Genomic DNA, 7701 nt, shown 5'->3' on the forward strand with positions numbered 1-7701 from the left:
TTCTTAAATAAAAATAATTAGTTTTGCGCCAAACTTCTCTGTGATCTACGTGCTTCCCTGCAAGTCAACACCAGCCACTGGCTGCACTCTCCAACATCGACCCAGGGGACTTTTTTGACCTGAAAAAAGAAACAAGGACCAGGGATCACAAATGGAGATTAGATAAAGGGGCATTCAGAACAGAATATAGGTCTGGAACCAACTCCCCTTGTTTCTATTTTCAGGTCAAAGAAGTCCCCTTGGTCGACATTGTCTATACCTTTTAGGATTATGAATGTTTGAATCAGATCACCGCGTAGTCTTCTTTGTTCAGTAACTGACAGGAGATAAATAGCAACTTTAAAATACTGGCACCTGTAAAAAAAAACACATCAATAATAACAATAATGGAAATAAAAAATATATTCAAGATACTTCTTATTTAATAAAAGGCTATTATGTTGTCATGCTGTCTGGTGGGAATTGAATAATATCAATTTCGCAAAAGTTTAATGCGCAATTTCCACGTTATTTTCGTTCAATTTCAGCAGGGGAGTTTTAAATAAATAGACTCTAAACTATAATTTATTCCCCTTGTTTGTTTCTCACATTGTGGGAATGTCAACATTTGAGTTTCTTAAAACTGTCACACTCCATGGAACAAGGAAACAATCTTCAAAAACAAGTTTGTTCTTGAGAGAACGTTTTGCAAAAAAACTGGTTTTGATTTTCTTACAGATTTAAAAAAAAAATGTTAGTTATAGGCTACTTTGAATATGCTTTCAGGCTATTTTATTTGCAATAAATAGGGCAGCAGTGTGGAGTAGTGGATAGGGCTCTAAAATAAATGTGACAATAATGTGATATCCTGCAACAATTGTAAGTCGCCCTGGAGAAGGGTGTCTGCTAAGAAAGAAAGAAAGAAATAAATTAATAATAATAATAATAATAATAATAATAATAATAATAATAATAATAATAATAATAATAATAATAATAATGGAAGTAACCCTGATTAGCTGAACGCCAGTCGATCAGAATTAGTCAGTGCAAATTAGGGGTGATACATTTTTAACTAACAGTAGATAAATAGCAACTTCAAAGTATTGGCACCTGTAAAGAAAAAAAAAAAAAAAAAAAAAACTCTCCAAGTTATCTAAATGTAAACTCTCTGATAATGCAGTGAAATGGATGGGATCTTATTTGTCTGATAATGCACTGAAATGGATGGAATCTGATTTAAGCACATAAGAACATAAGAAAGTTTACAAACGAGAGGAGGCCATTCAGCCCATCTTGCTCGTTTGGTTGTTAGTAGCTTATTGATCCCAGAATCTCATCAAGCAGCTTCTTGAAGGATCCCAGGGTGTCAGCTTCAATAACATTACTGGGGAGTTGGTTCCAGACCCTCACAATTCTCTGAGTAAAAAGTGCCTCCTATTTTCTGTTCTGAATGCCCCTTCATCTAATCTCCATTTGTGACCCCTGGTCCTTGTTTCTTTTTTCAGGTCAAAAAAGTCTCCTTGGTCGACATTGTCTATACCTTTTAGGATTTTGAATGCTTGAATCAGATCACCGCATAGTCTTCTTTGTTCAAGACTGAATAAATGTAATTCTTTTAGCCTGTCTGCATACAGCATGCCTTTTAAACCCGGGATAATTCTGGTTGCTCTTCTTTGCACTCTTTCGAGAGCAGCAATATCCTTTTTGTAACGAGGTGACCAGAACGGAACACAATATTCTAGATGAGGTCTTACTAATGCATTGTACAGTTTTAACATTACTTCCCTTGATTTAAATTCAACACTTCTCACAATATATCCCAGCATCTTGTTGGCCATTTTTATAGCTTCCCCACATTGTCTAGATGAAGACATTTCTGAGTCAATATAAACTCCTAGGTCTTTTTTCATAGATCCCTTCTTCAATTTCAGTATCTCCCATATGATATTTATAATGCACATTTTTATTGCCTGCGTGTAGTACTTTAAACTTGTATCTATTAAATGTCATTTGCCATGTGTCTGCCCAGTTCTGAATGCTGTCGATCATTTTGAATGACCTTTCCTGCTGCAACAGCGTTTGCCACTCCTCCTATTTTTGTGTCGTCTGCAAATTTAACAAGTTTGCTTGCTGTACTGGAATCTAAATCATTAACGTAGATTAGGAATAGCAGAGGACCAAATACTGATCCCTGTGGTACACCACTGGTTACCTCGCTCCATTTGGAGGTTTCTCCTCTAATCAGTACTTTCTGTTTTTTACATGTTAACCACTCCCTAATCCATGTGCATGCACTTCCTTGAATCCCTACTGCGTTCAGTTTGAGAATTAATCTTTTATGCGGGACATTGTCAAAAGCTTTCTGGAAATCTAAATAAACCATGTTGTATGCTTTGCAATTATCCATTGTCGATGTTGCATCCTCAAAAAAATCAAGCAGGTTAGTTAGACACAATCTCCCTTTCCTAAAACCATGCTGACTGTCTCCCAGGATATTGTTACCATATAGGTAATTTTCCATTTTGGATCTTATTATACTTTCCAAAAGTCTACATATAATAGAAGTCAATCTTATTGGTCTCCAGTTACCTGGTTCGGTTTTGTCTCCCTTTTTGTGGATCGGTATTATGTTTGCAATTTTCCAGTCTGTCGGTACAACCCCTGTGTCAAGAGACTGTTGCAAGATCTTGGTTAGAGGTTTGTAAATAACTTCTTTCATTTTTTTGAGTACTATTGGGAGGATCTCATCCGGCCCAGGGGATTTGTTTATTTTAAGAGCTCCTAGTCCCTTCAACACTTCTACCTCTGTTATGCTAAAGTTATTTAAAACTGGATAGGAACAGGTCGACATGTCGGGCATGTTGTCCGTGTCCTCCATTGTAAAAACCTGTGAAAAGTAATCATTTAATATATTTGCTATTTTTTTCTTCATCTATGATTTTGCCATTTGTGTCTCTTAGACATTTAACCTCCTCTTTGAATGTTCTCTTGCTGTTATAATATTGGAAAAATATTTTGGAATTGGTTTTAGCCCCCTTAGCAATATTGATTTCTATCTCTCTCTTGGCCTTTCTAACTTCCTTTTTGACTTGTGTTTGCAGTTCCAAGTACTCTTTCTGTGTACTTTGTTTTTGGTCCCTTTTAAACGCTCTGTAAAGTGCCTTGTTTTGCTGAATATTCTTTTTAATTGATCTATTAAACCATTTTGGCCATTTTGTTTTAGATTTAGATTTGTCTACTTTTGGGATGTAATTGTTTTGTGCCTCTAGTACTACATTTTTAAAAAACAGCCATCCTTTTTCTGTGGATGTTTTCTCTATTTTACGCCAATCTACTTCTATTAGTCTCTGTTTCATACCTTCATAGTTTGCTTTTCTAAAATTGTAAACCTTAGCTTTAGTCATTTCTTTTGGGGTTTTAAAAATCACTTCAAATGAGACCATGTTGTGGTCTGAGTTTGCCAATGGCTCTCTGACCTCTGTTTTAGTTATTCTGTCTTTGTTATTTGAAAAGACTAAATCAAGGCATGTGTAGATTCTATAGACATTGTCATCTCAAATATATTGCAAATGTCATGGACTTTCTTATGTTATATTCTTATGATATTGTATCAGGAATCTACATTGAATGAACTTCAATCTAATTTGTCTAGCTTTGCCTAGAGATAACGATCAACCTAACACCTTGAATGCACCAGGCACTCAGGAAACAAAAGGCTAATCAAACCCGTCTCCGTGATTTAATTAACCCGTCTAGTGAGAGAGAGGTGGTTTAGCATAGGAGTCTGAAAGAGAGAAAATAGCTTAAAGATTTAGAGATGTAAGACAAATTTCACATCATATTGATTTAATACCACCATGAGTACAAATTGCCTAACAAGTATAGAATAACCCAGGTAATAAATCCCTAAGAGAATTAAACTGTTGGCAATGTCCAACCAAAGTCGCAACCAGACGTGTTTGGTGTCTAAAGAAATGTAATTTCTTATGGTAAAAATAACGGGAATTCAGAATAAAATCTGAATTATTTAGCAAAAGTTATGCACGTTTTAAAAGTTTCCCCTTTCCAGATTATGATAAGGAACTAATCAGACAGAGGAAGGGGGGAGCAATCAATCAAGATTGCAAGCCCATTCGCTACAAAATAGCCAATTGGAGCATGCAGCGGGAAATTCAAATAATCTCTTTGTTTGAAAAGTATAAACCCCCCTGCTTTAGCCCAGCTCCTTGTCCCCAGCTCTAGCCCTCTAATCTGAGACCCCAGCTCTACCCCGCTACGCTTGCCCCAGACCTGCATTATCCCTCTGCGCTATCCCCTGACCGCGGATCCCTGCTCGCTCAGATTCTAAGAAACTACAAGACTGCACCTGGAGCCCTCAGCTCTCAGTATTTATCCATCAAGGGTGGGGGCCCTGACACTCGGAGAAACACAAGGTAACAGAACGCTGAAAGTGACTGCTTTTCAGGCTAGGTAACAATACTCTTAAATATCTATTCAGGTATTGTGTGACCCCTTGTTGTGTCAGTATGTACTAGTATTTCTTTGGTTGTTTTAAACCTTAGTTCTCATTGTAATGCTTTTAATGTGACATTAATTGTGTAACTGTTTTGTGTGATTTTCAAACTTTTATATTGTTGCATGCTTAATAAATACCATCTTTCTAAGAAGAGATTCCCAGTATTGAGTCATTCGCTCATGTGGAACAAACACGATTTATGAACTTTGAACAGTCTGGAACGTGGTCTATTTTTGGCTTGTTGTAATGTGTAAATCCGCCATCGTTTTCAGAGAGCGATATTAAAAACGGGTGTGTACATTATTATAGGACACTGTTTATTGTAGAGGTCCCACCGAGATCTTGACTATCGAAGGTATCTTTATCCCCTACAGTTTTTGGAGGTCCTTTAATTTATTGCTCTTAAGAATATATTAACAATATACAATAGTACCCACAGCTTAAATTGGAGGTCCCACCGAGATATTTCGAATTGTTGAGTAGTGAATGTATTTAATATTGATGAATCTGTTTGATGCTTAAACATGCTAATGCTGTGATTATTGTTGAAAATTCAGACGATTGAGCTGCTACCCCATAATTGTAGTAAATCTAACTACACAAATTCCTTAATTAGCGAATACATTGTGGCAATTGTGGCACATTGCTGGGAGCTTGTCTTGAGTCTGAGTTACGGTGTTCCACTATAGGAGAAAAGCTTTGAGTTTTAAACTCTAGCGTGTCTGCCCCATCTAAAAACCATAATTTGCTAGCCGTTCGATATTTCAGTACTTGTGCTATCAGCAATATGGGTTTTTAATGTACGCAAAGCGGACATTTCTAATTCACTGGTAACAGCAAGGCTGGATGCTAACCTGGGCTGCAAGTTGAGGAGGTTTGTGGGGTGGTCTCCGAACGTGAGTTCACCGTTTCCATTCCAAGCGGGTATTTCTGTGGTGGACCGCTTATGTTCTATTCTGTATTAACTAATAAATACAAACATTTAACCGGGTATGATTCAAGCATACCACTTTCACGGGTGTAGCTTGATTGTTTGATTGTTATTATTTGTTTATTTAGCAGACGCCTTTATCCAAGGCGACTTACAGAGACTAGGGTGTGTGAACTATGCATCAGCTGCAGAGTCACTTACAACTACGTCTCACCCGAAAGACGGAGCACAAGGAGGTTAAGTGACTTGCTCAGGGTCACACAATGAGTCAGTGGCTGAGGTGGGATTTGAACCGGGGACCTCCTGGTTACAAGCCCATTTCTTTAACCACTGGACCACACAGCCTCTGTTAGCATTGCACACATTGGTTTTGTTTCTACTTTCATGCCAATTCAGTTGGTAAGCTTAGGCATAAATGATTGTAAGGTGATTTTGAATTCAAGGACCTTATTGCAGTGTGACGATTGAATAACTGGAGTGTTGAGTGTGAAGTTGGAAACGCCAGCTCACTTACTGATTACAATACGGCCTCAAACGATTGGTTAAATGATTGACAAATGTTGAGATATTGATTTCATGGCTAAAACAAAGATCAGCAAATATACGCGTTACTAAACCCAGAGAGAGGCTGGATAACTTTATTGTGTGTATCTGCAGCCATAAGACCCGCATTCCAGATAAGTGGAGCAGGGGAGCCTAAGACAGATCAAAATAATTAGCTACGTGATTGATGTTTGAAGAATTATCAGCCATACCAGGGGGTAATCGCATGACTAAGCTGAATATTGTAAAGCCACATTGATTCTCAATTTGAATGTTAAAAGTAAGCCAATTGTCACGTAGCCGATTTGATCAGTTAAGCAAACAACTCTCCTTCAATCAATCGTATTAACACAATAGGTACTCACCTTTTTAATCAACCCTTACAAACAATGAAACCTGGTAAAGATTAACTGAAATGTGTTGTATTCCTCAAGCAGCATAGGAATAGTTTTGGATGTGCTGTTAATTGTCCAAGGCAGTGGAATGTGTAATTCTCCATGTAACCTGACTATTAACTCTTGAATTCCCAAATCAGAGGCTGTACGAAGTATTAACCTTGTATTGTTCCTGTGCTCTTATTTTTGTTTTTGTATCCTGCAAGCAGTATAGGTATAATTTGGATGTGCTGTTAATTTTTCAAGGCAGTGGAATGCATAATTCTCCACATGACCTGATTATTAACTCTTTAATTCCCAAATTAACCATTAACAGAAATTTAACTGCAAACAGTGTAGAAATAATTTGGATGCATTGTTAATTTATTCAAGGTAGTGGAATGCATAATTCTCCATATCACCTGAGTTAACTTAAATTCCCAAATTAACTGTTAACCTCTTATGAGATTGTATTGTTATGCTCTTTATTTTTCCCTTTGTGGATTGTTTGTTATCCCCTTGCTATCTCACCCTGTCACAAAGACGGCCGGAGTGGGTGGCGTCAGACCAGAAGCAGGAAATAAACAGACAGAGATGTGTGGTTTGGTGAAGCTGAGCGAATGCTTTTGCTCAGCATTTAATAAACAGAACAGAAAATAAAAGGTTTGAAACAACAAAACACAGCACACGGCACTTGAGGCCAAAATAAATAGACGAACAAAACGGACTAGACAGTGCACAGACAGACGAACAAAACACGGTGAGCAGATTTTAACTATTATTCTTTACACAAATACCTCCATTCCCGTTCTCCACTCTCGAACACCCAACCCTGACTGAATGAAACGTGCATCTATATATACTGTTGTGCTGGGATTCAATTACTAATTAATTATTCACTTGAATCCCAGCACGTGAATTAATTATGTGCAACCCCGTGGTCACATATTACATTTAACCAGCACGTGAAGTGATTTGTGCTCTCCTCGTGCCTAAATACAAATCTACACTTTTTAAATACACGTGAAACACAGACCCGTTTATATCCTGTGTACCAATGACTATACACCAACATTTACACACGCAACACACAAATGCACACAGGGACAGGCCACATTGCCACACACCCCTGTTCATTCTCTCTCTAATTTGCTTCTATCAATTGTTTGTCAGTACCTTATTATTTTGTTTTATTATTTTGTACTTTATTCCTGCTTCTAATCTGTTTCTTTTCATTCTATTTTGTTACGGTACTATTTTGTTTCTCTTGTTTACTCTCATTTCATTTCCTTTTTTTTTTTTTAAAGATTTATTTAGATTTTTTTTTTTTTTTTTTTTTTTTGGTTGATGTTGTT

This window comes from Acipenser ruthenus, chromosome 16 (genome assembly GCF_902713425.1).
Source record: "Acipenser ruthenus chromosome 16, fAciRut3.2 maternal haplotype, whole genome shotgun sequence".
Lineage (NCBI taxonomy): Eukaryota > Metazoa > Chordata > Actinopteri > Acipenseriformes > Acipenseridae > Acipenser > Acipenser ruthenus.